The following is a 13918-nucleotide window of genomic DNA, read 5'->3' as shown; positions in this document are numbered from 1 at the left end:
ATTGGAGTTGCTCTAATACACGCGCGCAGGGCGCGCACCCTTGACTAGTATATATATTATTATTATTATTATTATTTCTATACATGAAAGCCGGTTCAAAACCGGCTCTCTCGTTGTGTCCACGTCTGCTTTTTTTCCAACCATTCATTTTAGCATCGACGGTCAGCGGTCGTAGCTCATCTGTGTGTCTGTTCTGTCTCCATGCCGCTAGAGACTTCCAGATAGTAAGCGAAGGGGCTGGGACCGTATCGTGGTCAAAGGGGAAAAGTGGAATCCGTCTCCGTCTTCGCTATGCCATCACCGTCTCCACCAAAACATCGTTGTCGTTCCACCAGTCCATCGTCCGTCGTGCTGTTACGATCACATTTCAACTGCGGCATCCTCTCACAAGAATTCCAGAGTTCTTCCCTCCCCTTCCCTCAAACGCTTCCCAACCCACGACGGAGGCACGCGCGTTAACATCTACCTTTTGAGCGACACTCCCCATGTGCGACATCCTCTGCCTGCCGCTAAGTCCCCACACCACCGCCCCCACGCCGAGCAATCCATGCCCATCCCGGCTCTTCTTGATTTTCGTAACTACGCGCCTCTGGCTCGCTCTTCTCAATTCCTGCTGCATGTCCGTCGTGCCGCCGTTGCGCGGGCGCAGGGCCAAGCGTCACTAAAAGGCATCAACAGAGAAGAAGGCGACCGTGGCCGCAAGGGGTAAGCAGGTATGACATCCACGCTCATCCTTTCTTTTTTCTCTCAGTTTGCTGCTATTGTTCTACGAGATCCGGAATGATTATGTCTTTGAATTATCACCATCCGCTTGCATCCCCCGTAGTTTGATTCATTGTTCGTTGGACTGACCTGCGATCTATTTTTTTCCCTCTTTCTTTCTTAGTTTGCTGCTATTGTTCTGCTAGATTAGGATATGATTAGGCGTTGGAATAACCAACATACACATGCAACCCCTCGCAGTTCAGTTCGTGTTCGTTTGATGAGCCTCAGCTACCTGTTGCTTGGACTTCATTCTTCAGATTGCACAAATCAGCACCTAACCCGCTAATGTTCAGTTACATTCAGGCGTATTTTAAGCTCGACACTTTGAAGCAATACCTTAAATTTCGAGTCTGCAAATTCTCAAACTAATCCAGCATTCCTAACTAGAAGCTCCCTCCGCCCCTAGACGAGGGGAAGCAAGCTACATAAGGAACAGATCTGGCCTTCAAGTATTTATTTCAACCTCAATCAGGCCTTGAAATTTGAATGTGTAAGGATCTGTTGCTAAACTATTTTACTGCTAGCAAGACCACAAATTGTGAATTTTATTCAGAACAGGTATGTTTTTTCAAGTAAACAAAATTGTTACCTATCTATTTCCATAGTCATGAGATAATAACTTTGGATACCGTTAATCAGGACGATATTGGTTATATTCGCATAAACATCATGCACATTATCTTCCATGTATAGCTCGACATGATGTCCCTTCATACTTATGTATCAATGCACCGTTGTACACCAATGCATCATTCTTTTACTGTTATTTACATTCTTAATCGGCTTACGTACCACAAAATTTCATTTTTTTTCTCTACTCCATTTGTGCATGTTCACATTCCAATTTGAATCTTGGACAACTTATTTCAATAATTTCAGACTTTCATTCAGAACAAGTATGTTTTTCAAGTAAATAAAATTGTTACCTATCGTCGTAAACATCTCTGTTATAAATCTCATTTGTTGATTTCTGTTTTTCCGCATCATCACCTAATGACCTACTATTTTGGAATCGAAAGAAGGCGCATTGAGCATTCTAATAGTCTGCAACTTTCATTCAGAACAGGTATGGTTTTACCTCTATGTACATGTAAATACGTGCTTTAAATAGGTGCTCAAGTACATACGTTCGATACCGTGCTGTAATATATTTCAATTTAATTTGATACCTACGTATTTATTTGCCCTTAATATACTTAAATTTGCTTTCATACTTACATACTTATGTGACAAAAAAACAACTCCATGCATGTACACATGTTCATGACATAATACAAGATTATACATGTTTATTTTATAATTAAAATTCTTACAACATAGCTGAACATGCGCGCATGGGCGCGCACCAAACACTAGTAGTAGTAAAAGATGTGCACTTAGACGGAAGCAGGGAGAGCCACGTCGCGTTTTAAATTTCAGCGGTTCAATCCTTTGATCAACGGTGGCAAGTGCCAACGCAAACATCGTCGTCCATGGTGTCCACGTCGCCTCTTTAATTTCCTACAGCACGATGCTCCTCCAATGGTCAGCAAACAAAGTTCTCTGGTTCAGCTCCTCCAGGCAGCGTCCGGAGGTTTCTAGACAGAGCACAAAGGAGCGTTTTCTGAATTAGAGAAACCAAGCCGTTCCCTTGTCGCCGCGAGAAAGCTGGCGTCACCATCATAGTTGATGGGGGAGGCTACGGCGAGTACAGTCCCACCGACTCCCTCCCCGCGCGCTGTCGGGAGCAGACAGCAGCCGCAATGAGCCCAGTGTTGGAGATCTCCGCCGCCATGGAGACACTGGCTGTTAGCGCTAGGGATGGAGGATAAGGGGAGTAGACAGAAAGTGGCGGCTGCAGGAAGAAGATAGGTTAGCGACGAAGTGTTTTCTTCTGTTTGTTCTCTCATTTTCCATGCCTGTACACGGTTCCAGCGTACGCCTATATCCCATATTACAGACCGGCCCAGCCAGCCATCAATTAGCCCATTCCGGCCTAGTTACTCAGACCGGCCCAGCCAGCCAATTGGCCCATTCCGGCCTAGTTACTCGGACGCTACTGCGCTTGATACGCCGAGGCCGAGCTGAGACGTCGCCTCATTCGGTCTTCGCCGTCGGATCCTTCCCGGCCATGGTTCCCGTGACTTCCGGTACAGCAGAGCTGACACTGGCCAGCACCATACGGCGTGAAAACCGCCGATCCAATGCCCTGCCCTCCTCCTCTGCTGCCTCCACCCTCACCTCAGTTAGGGTCCCTCTCGTCATGGCCTTCTCTCTTGCCTCGCCTGATTCTACATCACTGGTCGGTATGCCCCCTTGCCCGCTCAGATCCCAGACACTTTGATCCAACACCCAGTATGGAGTTGTGAATCGTGATCTTATTCCTAGCTCTGTCTCAGTTTGTGGCAGGACACCCAGACCCGAGCAATCCTGTTCAGATTCCTCGAGAACATGACCGGCCCTGAGAATTTGGTGGCACGGTGCGAGACAAAAATTGGAGCCCATTGACCACAAATACCAAAAATTTATGTGTTGACGCTTTTTTGGAGCGCCAAATACTCAAGAAGAACCGGCGGTGGTGCTCTCTGGTCAGGCGCGGACGGTCCGCGGCCTGGGGCCGGACGGTCCGCGACCTGGCGCAGGGGCTAGGGTTTCCTGCCTGACGGTCCGCGCCCTGGGGCCGGACGGTCCGCGCGTGCGCAGGGGCGGCGGAATTCGCCGGCGGCGCCTGGATCTCGCTCCCGGGAGGGACCCCGTCGGGGAGGAGAGATCCTAGGGGTTGTCTAGGCTCGGGCCGGCCGACCTAGACTCCTCTAATCGGCGTAGAGTCGAAGAGAGGCGAAGAATTTGGGGATCGAGAGGCTAAACCTAAACTAGACTAGAACTACTCCTAGGATAAAATGCGAAATAGAAGTTGTATTGATTCGATTGATGATTACAAATCGGCCGTAGACCTCTCTTTTTATAGAGGAGGGGGGCTGGACCCTTTACACGACCGGATTCCGAGCTAATTCCGCAAATATAGCTAACAAACATAGCACAAAACTCGGAACCCTAATCTATTCTGCGCAGACGCGGACCGTCCGGCACACAGGCACGGACTGTCCGGACCGCGGACCGTCCGGCACACAGGCGCGGACTGTCCGGACCGCGGACCGTCCGGCTCCAGGGCCGGACCGTCCGCTGGCTCTTTTTGGTGCCAAACATATGCCCCCTGCCTTTTGGTGGAGCTAGGCAAACCAAAAGCATCTTAACTCGATGTGATCACATCGGTTTTCTTTAAGCATCTTGCCACATACTAGGATGGTACTGCTTGAGGAAACGCCCATTCAAAGCTTTGGGTAAATCCTTGCCTTGCAATGTTTGTAGCAAATAGGCGTTACCAGATATAACTTGTTTTACTTTATAAGGACCTTCCCAGCTTGGCGACCATTTTCCAAACTTCCGGTCTTTATTCCTTAGAGGCAGGATGGTATTCCACACCAGGTCCCCTACTTGCAATGACTTTGCTTTGACCTTTTTGTTGTAGGCCCTGGCTACCATGATCTTGTCCTTTTCTATTGCTCCCAAAGCTATCACCCTCTTGTCGGTCACCTCATCAATATTATCCATCATTGAATTGTAATAATCAGTGATGGTTAGATCATTTTGTCTGGCGAACTTGACAGCATTCAAAATTATTTCCACATGCAACACTGCTTCCTGCCCATAGACAAGCTCAAAAGGAGACACTTTAGTAGCACTATGTTTAGATATCCTGTGAGCCCATAAAGCTTCGGACAAAATCTTATGCCAATGCTTAGGATTATCCGATATCTTCTTTTTTATCAAGTTAATCAATGTCTTATTACTAGACTCGGCTTGTCCATTGGCCTGAGCATAATATGGAGATGAATTAAGCAATTTAATCTTATATAATTCAGCAAACTCACGTACCTCCTTTGACATAAAAGAAGTTCCTTGGTCTGTAGTCAAGGTCTGGGGAATGCCGAATCTGTGAATAATATGCTCAGTTATGAACTCAATTACCTCCTTGTGCGTCATGTTCTTTAGAGCAACGGCTTCAGTCCATTTGGTGAAATAGTCAGTGGCAACTAACACAAACCGATGCCCCTTTGATGATGAAGGACGAATTTCTCCAATAAAGTCTAATCCCCATCCTCTGAACGGCCAAGGCTTGATGATAGGATGTAATTCGGCTGCAGGGACCAACTGTAGGTCGCCGAATTTTTGACACACTTGGCAACCCTTGTAGTACTTGAAACAATCAGCTATCATACTAGGCCATTAAAAACCAGACCTTCGCAATAACCACTTCATATTTGGAGCTGATTGATGAGTACCACAAATTCCTTTATGTACTTCGGCCATGCCTAATATAGCATCCTCTAGGCCCAAGCACTTAAGCAGGACGTCATTGACTGTTCGGCGGTAAAGTTCATCACTCATCAAAACATACTTGAAAGCTGTTCGCCGAATGTTCTTATCTGTCCTGATATTGGGATTTCGTAAATAATTAAGTATAGGTGTCCTCCAATCACTTGCATCGGCTTCATTGTCAGCCAAATCAATTAAGAGAACATTTCTGGTAACCCCAGACGGTCCGGCGTCATCACGCGGACGGTCCGCGACCTGGGAATTTGGCTCTGCACTGGTTATCAGATTTTCAGTTTTGTGAAATTTCCCTTTCTTTATCCGATAACCTGATGCATCTTGTGCCAAATCGTTAGCTCTATGATTCTCAACTCTAGAGATATGCCGAATACTGAATTCGTCAAAAGAATGGATTATGTTCCAACATCTCTCAAGGTAACTATTTAGAGTACCATCAAAACATTGATATTCTTCTAACACTTGTTGGACAACCAGCTGAGAATCACCAAATACCTTCACATGTTTTACTCCCATACCATTTAAAAAGTTCTAAGCCGAATAGGAGGGCCTCATATTCATCTTGATTATTAGTGCAATAAGTTTTCAATCGGCTAGAGAAGTCAAAGGAGACATTACTTGGTGAAACAAGCACAATGCCAATTTCTTGCCCCTCATTGCAAACTGATCCATCAAAATATAAAGTCCAAGGAGTAATAGTGAGGTATGACATGTCTAGTTCATGAATATCATTAACCCGATGTTCTACAATGAAATCCGCTACGACTTGGCCTTTCATAGATTTCAATGGTTCATAGGCCAAGTCATATTCTATGGGTGCATAAGCCCACTTACCAATTCTACCACTCATAATTGGGTTATGCAACATGTATTTGATCACATCGGCTTGACCAGAAATAGTGCAATGACTAGACAGTAAATAACATCTACATTTGGTGCATGCATAAAACAAGCATAAGCATAACTTTTCAATAAAAGTGTACCTTGTTTCAGCATCCACCAATCTTCGGCTTAGATATGTCACCACATGCTCCTTCCCCTCAGTTTCTTGTGTCAGAACAGCCCCAATGACCTTATCCTCAGCTGCAATGTATAATCGGAATGGTACTCCTGCTCGTGGTGCTTTTAATTCGGGAGCCGAAGATAAGTATTTTTTGATGAGATCAAATGCTTCTTGCTGTTCTGCCCCCCAAGCGTATTCGGCATCATTCTTAAGCCGAAGAATAGGGGTGAACGCATCAATCTTCCCGGCTAGGTTAGAAATAAACCTTCGTAAATAATTCACCTTGCCGAGAAACCTCTGTACCTCGACCTTACAGGTCGGAGGTCCCACATTCCGAATAGACTTGATTCGGTCAGGGTCTATCTCTATACCATGTTCATGTATGACAAATCCTAAAAACTTACCAGCCGACACTCCAAAAGCACATTTACGTGGGTTCATTTTCAAACCATACTGACGCATTTTATCAAAGGCTTTGCACAAATCAGCTATATGAGAACTAAACTCAGCCGATTTGACTACAATATCATCAATGTAAACTTCCACAGTGTTTCCTAACAATTCATGGAAGATCAAATTCATAGCCCTCTGATAAGTAGCACCAGCATTTTTCAGACCAAATGTCATGACAACCCACTCAAATAAACCAATGAAGCCTGGACAAATAAAGGTCATTTTAGACGCATCTTCTTCGGCCATGAAAATCTGATTATATCCGGCATTACCATCAAGGAAGCTAATAATTTTATTTCCTGATGCATTATTGATTAATGTGTCGGCTATGGGCATGGGATATTCGTCTTTAGGAGTTGCTCTATTTAAATTGCGAAAATCAATGCATACTCTAAGTTTACCTGACTCCTTCTCCACCGGCACAATATTGGAGACCCACTCTGCGTATCTGCAAGGTCTGATAAAATCAGCTTCTAGCAGCCGGTGGATTTCGTCCTTGATGCGGGGGAGAAGATCTGGACGAAATGTTCTAGCTCTTTGCTTGAAAGGTCTGAAACCAGATTTAATAGGCAGTCGATGCTCTACGATCTCTCGGCTTAATCCAGGCATCTCAGTGTAATTCCAAGCAAAGCAATCTGAATATTCCTTCAGTAGACCGATCATCTCATTTCTAGGATCGGTCTCCAGGGTCTTGTTTACAAAAGTCAGCCTTGGAGTTTTACCATCTCCTATGTCAATCTCCTCCAAAGGATCGGCCGATGTAAACCCGTGTCCTAGTTTATCAAGATCTCTGAATTCCTCTATCATGTTCCCCACAGAGGAATTAGATGATCTTTATGTGACGACGGACTTTTCAGTCTCGGGGACCGGATCATCCATAATACTATCCTTTTGCTGTGATATATGTTCGATCTTAAAGTCCGAACCCTTTTGTGAAAGATCAGACCATCCGGCCTCGGAAGCCGAACTGTCCATGACCAGAGACTCATGAACTTTGTGTGTATTCATCATTTAAACTTTATTTAGGATTTAGCCGATTCTCCATCGGCTCTAGCATTACAGGAATGAAACCTTTCTTATCTATACTTATGAATTGATAATCAGAAAAATCTACTCCTGTGAGACATGTACCAGTCTCATAAGTCCAGAGTACAGGGGCATCGGCCACAGCGACGCAGGCCGATACATCAGCATGTACTTGTTCTATGTCATCGCCTACCCATTGTATTAGCATTTGATGTAATGTAGAAGGTATACATTGATTGGCGTGAATCCAATCTCTGCCTAGGATTAAACTATAATTTCCTTCTACATCAGCGACAAAGAATGCAGCAGCAAGGGTCTTAGTCCCGATGGTTAATTCAACGGACGTGACTCCCCTGGCTTTGATCGAACTATCAGTTCCAACACCGCTGAGGGTCATGTTGGTCTTGACAAGTTCGTCATCTTGTTTACCTAATTTTCTGTACAATGAATAAGGCATTAGATTTACAGCCGCCCCTCCATCTACCAACATCTTAGCAATCGGTATCCCATCAATGTGGCCGCGCACGAAGAGCGGCTTTAAATGATTTACCGATTCTTTTGGTTTAGTAAAGGCGGCTTCTTTAGGACCAAAATCAAACTGGGCAACAACAGGTTCATCGTCGCCGATAATAGTACAATCGGCGGAAAATGTAATAATATTTACATCCATACCTGAGCGTTCTGGAGAAGCCTTGTAGTCGACCAGGTCTTCTCCCAGCAGGTCGTCCTCCTCCATTGATGTTGTCGTGTCGTTGGAGGCTTCCTGGTGAACGGCGGATGGTCCACGCGCGGGGGCCGGACGGTCCGTGTCTGGTGCAGGTTGTCCAGACGCTTCCTAGTGCAGGCCGGACGGTCCGCGCGCAGAGGCCGGACGATCCGCGCTTGGTGCAGATTGTCCAGACGCTTCCTGGTGAAGGACGAACGGTCCGCGCGCAATGGCCGGACGGTCCGCGCCTGGTGCAGATTGTCCAGTCTTGCTGGCCGTGCTATCTGTCAAACCTGCAAGGTGCTGCGCAGGTGTTGTTTGATTTTTTATTTCTGTGGCTGTTTGTTTTTCCTCAACGGCCTTTGGTCTCCATTTGTTTTGCGGTGGCGGGTATAGTGGATGTGTGTCATTGAATATCTTTTCCGCCTCTTTCTCCTGGCTCTCTTTTACTCTTAGGCGCTGTAATTTTCTCTTTTGGGACCGTGTCAATCCCGCTGGGCACCATCGAGGCATGGAGTATTTTGGATCGGCTGTTTTGATGGTAACCGTATCCTTTTTGGTTGTGTTGGCCGATTCACCAAAAATCATCGGCCCTTTATTGTCTCCCTGTATGACAACATCTGCAGTGCCTATTTTAATGATGTCCTTTTTTGTTGTTCTTTGAGTTGCTGCGGGCATATGCCCCCCTGCCGGATTGGTCGGTCTAGGAGGCCGAGTAGTCCGGCAATCTTGTTGGGCCTGTGCCTGGTGACCGGATTCAGCAGCGCTCAATCGGTCTTGCACTGGCGGCGCCAACCTATCAAAAACGGATGTTTGGGGTGCCCCCCAGGCGGGGTACTGTGGCATCCCAAATGGATATGGTGGCATGCCCCACATTTGATTTGAGACATATGGTGGAGGTAAGTATGTGTATGGATATGGCATAGATGAATAAGGGGGTGGAGGTGTCCATGTCGGCATGTTAGGTCTCAATTGTACAATAGGACCTTTCATTTGTTCCGATTGGTGAGGTGGTCCAATCGGCCTGACCTGACGTTGCTCATGAATGGGTGAGCGGGGTCGCTTTGGTGGCCGGTCACTGGGGCCGACCTTCTTTTTCACATATTTAGACAACAATTGATCGAAAGTCAGGCCAGGCTTGATCAGCCGACCAGCTGCTTTAAATGTATTTGTTTTCCACGTACCTATCTCTGGTCGTCGTGGTTTGAAGGTACGTGGTCGCTGCGAGTCCTGAGCATGGCCGGACCGTCCGCTGGAGTCCTCCAGACCGTCCGGAGAAGCGTCGGACCGTCCACGTTTGGGTGGCGGACTGTCCGCGATGCGTAGCACGGGTTCCCGCATCTGTCTCCCTGTCTGCGCTTGTCCCCCAGTGCTAGAGGCTGTGATGGTCACCTTCAGGGTCTCCCCTCCATCGGGAGTCTTCTCGGACACCACTTTCCTGCACGAAACTTTACAATCCCCATCGGCCTTTTTAGAATTGCTGATGATTGTTTCTTTGCCTTTGCCTTTATCGGCTGTATTTGGCCGAACCAGGACTTTCTTGCCCTCGAAGTCGATCATATTCATCGGAAAGGGCTCTGTATCCACCTGCATTTCCTGAAATTTCAATCGTCCTTCGTTAATGGCAGATTGAATCTGTCGCCGAAATACATTACAATCATTAGTGGCATGAGAAAATGAGTTATGTGTCACACCCGGTTTTAGAAGGCAAACCGAATGCGAACCATGTACGTGCCAGGATCAGTTATTCACGTACACAGCAGTTACATAACATGGACATCATCACACAGTGCTCAAAATAGTATTAAGAAGGGAAATAGTCGATTACATCATACGTCTGAGACGTCCATATAGTCCTTACAATAAATCAAAGTGCGGAAAAGAAACGTAGATAAACGCGGCCTTCACAGGCAGCCGACTGGGGGTTGCCGCTAACCCACGCCTAGAACTCGTCGTAGTCTTGGAACTCCTGGAAATCTCCTTCCACAGCTTCATCTTCTCCTGAGCAGTGGTTGCAATGCTGACAACCTAGGGATGGGGGGGTTTGGTGTGTAGAGCAAGGGTGAGTACACATCAACATACTCAGCAAGTATCCTGTTTGGCTGTAGTGGACTAGCTGTATGTGGGGATAAGTCAAGCAGTTTCTTTTAGTTGGTTAGATTATTACTTACTAGTAGAAAGCCAAGTTTTAGCATTAACCCAAGTTATTAACCCGATGTACCCTTTCCAAACGGAAAGAATACCACTTACCAGCACCATAGTCATAACCAAAACCATCGATCTCATCGCCACCTGTACCAAAGTATCTCTGATCAAGTACCACTAATCACTGGAGCTCCCTTGGCCGCTCATAACCGTGAGCACGGCTGATATATCAGTTTTCAAACATCTGCAGAGGTTGTGCACTTTACCCACAAGCCGTGATCCCCATTCTGCCCGGAGATCATGACTCTCCATTGATCACTACCAAGGTGACTCAGCAGGGCATCACTACGTAGCCTTTACAAAGACTCCCCGGGGCTGTAGCCACCCGTTAGGTTTCCTAAATGCACCGCACTCCTCCCCAAGGGGCGAACCCAAACTTGGCAGAGCGAGCCGCATACACCGAGCCCCATTGACGGCACGACGGCTAAGTGAACTACACCTCGGATCCTCTAATTATTCAGCTAAGGGCATCCCATTCCACCCTCATGGTTGCACTGTTTTCCCGGGCGGTCATCCATAGAACAGGTCCTTACGGAGAGGCACTCGAGAAACCGCTCGAGCCCCCTTGAAGACCACAAGTAGAACATCATAATAAGAGAAGGGAAAACAGCGTATCATAGATAATCTCATCATGTTCATTGATTAGAGTTTGAGCAATAGCATAAAGCTAAACAATAATAATCCAACCCAAATAGGTAAACAAGGACATGGATAACAAAAGCTAGTCAATCCTTAGGCATAAATGTGTAAAGTGGGAGGTGAATTAAATAATGAATAGGACAGAGATAGGTCAAGGGACACTTGCCTCCACCAACCGACTGCTGCTCAGGGGCTTCTCCTGCGAGTTCCTTGGGCTCTTCAACCGGATCGTTCTCTATGCGAGCGCAAACATACATACATCCACATATTCAATACAAAAGAACAGTACACCATACAATAGAATGCAATAAGTAAACAGACGTTCCACGTGGGCTCGCGAGTACGGTTAAGAGAGAAAGAGGAAAGGACAGTCGGGAAACGATGACGTTACATGATTATAAATTAACCACTCGCTTAATGGAAGGAAATTTAATGTAGACACTATGTTTAGCGTAAAGTAAAGTCATGTTTCATGTCTAATTATTATAAGCAGGTGGAGATAAATAAAAGGATGGTCGCGCGGCGAGACGCGCGACAAAGCTCTCTAAAACAAATTAAGAAGTTAACGACTCGTCGCGCGACCGAGCACGCAACGAGACACTTCGCCTTAGTTATGAGGAGACGTTAAGCGTCGCGCGACGAAGCGCACGACGGCATACGTCGACTAAACTGAGTCCAAAGTGGAACGTCGCGTGAATACACACGCGGCGTTACACCTTAAACAACCTGAAACAAAAATGGATCGTCGCGCGATGAAGCGCACGACGCAACACAAGATAGAATCTGAAATTAGACAAATCCGTCGCGCGGCGAAGCGCGCGACGCAACACGCTAATTAACAAATAATCACCGCGAGCGCGGGCGAGCGGGGACACGGTCGGGCGAGGCCGGGACGGGGGCAGGGCGACCGGGCCGGGGCGGTTGAACCGGCCAGGGGCGGCTGGGTCGGCCGGGGCCGCGCCGGGGGCCGGAGGCCGCGCCGGGGGCCGCGCCGGGGGCCGCGCACCGGCGAGCAGGGGCGGGCGGGATCGCCACCGCGGGCCGGGGAGGGGCGGGGGGGCGCCGCCGCGGGCGGGCGCCGCCGCGCGCGGGGGGAGGGGCGGGGAGCACCGCCGCGGGTTGGGGGGTGGGCGGGCGAGCGCCGCCACGCGCGGGGGGAGGGGCGGGCGAGCGCCGCCGCGGGCCAGGGGAGGGCGGGCGAGCGCCGCGCGGGGCCGGGCAGGGGCGGGCGGGCGAGCGCCGCCGACGGGGGCGGGGACGGGCAGGGGCGCGCGCGAGCAGGGGAAGAAAAGGGAGGCGCGCGTGGGGGAGAGAAGAGGAGGGAGAGGGAGAGAGAGAAGAGAAGGGGAGGGGAGCTCACCTCGGGGTCCAAAATCCGGTGATCGCCGTCTCCAAATCCTAGGGCACCACGGGGAGAGAGAGGTGGAAGAGGGAGAGGAGAGGTTGTTGCGCGGGAGATCCAAATGAGAGAGAGAGAGGGGAGGGGGGGCGCATGGGGGGGGGGTTTGGGCGCCAGGAGCGCGCAGGCCGGGGCGGGCCGGGTCGGCTAGGCTGGGCTGGACTAGGTTGGGCCGGGCCACTTCGCGGATCGAAAACACACGACGTGCACGACCACTAAATGGAATTAAATCGCGAACCGAAATCCGGAACGGAACGAGACGCACACTCAACATCAGACAAAGAAATGTGCTTCGGCATGATGCAACACCCATGACACTTAGGTTTTGGTTTATACATGACACGGACACCTGCCGCTATACTGGTTTGAAATTGGGAAGAAGGAGCAAACGGGGAAAGAGAAAAGAGAGTAACGCCCGAATTTGGTGAGAGAAAAGAAGAAAAAATTCTACCCCCAAATTCAGGGCGTTACAAACCTATCCCCCTTAAAAGAATCTCGCCCTCGAGATTCAGGGTTGGCTAGCAAAGAGCTCAGGGTATTTAGCCATCAGATCATGTTCACGCTCCCAGGTTGCTTCTTCCTCAGAGTGATGATTCCATCTGACTTTGCACATTCTGATGGTCTTCCTTCGGGTGACTCTGTCTGCAACCTCAAGGATTTGCACTGGTTTCTCAACGTAGGTCAAGTCCTCCTGGACTTCAAGACCTTCCACTGGCAACTGCTCTTCTGGTACACGCAAGCACTTCTTCAACTGAGACACATGAAAGACATCATGCACAGCAGACAAATTCTCGGGCAAACTGAGCTGATAGGCCACTTCTCCACGTCTTGCAAGAATCTGATACGGACCAATGTAGCGGGGTGCTAGCTTGCCTTTCACTCCGAATCTTTTGACTCCTCTGATCGGTGACACTTTCAGATAGACAAAGTCTCCGACTTCGAAACTCAGCTCTCTTCTTCTTGTGTCTGCATAGCTTCGCTGCCTTGATTGCGCTATCTTCAGATTCTCTCGGACCATCTTGATGTTCTCTTCGGCTTCAAGCAAAATGTCTGGCCCAAGCACTTGCTTTTCTCCAGGCTGATCCCATTGCAACGGAGTTCTACAACTCCTTCCATAAAGCGCCTGAAATGGTGACATCTTCAAACTGGCCTGGTAACTGTTGTTATAGGAAAACTCTGCATAAGGCAATCTCTTATCCCATCCGGACTGATCTTGCAACGCACAGGCTCTCAACATGTCTTCAAGAATTTGGTTGGTCCTTTCGGTCTGGCCATGTGTCTGCGGATGATAAGCTGAACTGAAATTCAGATGCGTGCCCAAGGCTTCATGCAACTGCTGCCAGAAATGAGA

The 13918-nt window shown here is 48.3% G+C and overlaps 1 long non-coding RNA gene across 1 annotated transcript in view; it reads left to right on the top strand.

Moving 5' to 3' along the window:
- Positions 1-288: 288 nt before the first annotated feature.
- Positions 289-13918, top strand: part of LOC103629117 (uncharacterized) — a 31597-nt gene continuing 17967 nt past the window's right edge. Inside the window, exons 1-2 of the long non-coding RNA XR_002263116.1 lie at positions 289-713; positions 1785-1831. This is a non-coding gene — a long non-coding RNA (uncharacterized lncRNA). The remainder of the gene's footprint in view (positions 714-1784; positions 1832-13918) is intronic.

This window comes from Zea mays, chromosome 6 (assembly GCF_902167145.1).
Source record: "Zea mays cultivar B73 chromosome 6, Zm-B73-REFERENCE-NAM-5.0, whole genome shotgun sequence".
NCBI lineage: Eukaryota > Viridiplantae > Streptophyta > Magnoliopsida > Poales > Poaceae > Zea > Zea mays.
This window is presented reverse-complemented; position numbering and strand designations above follow the sequence as displayed.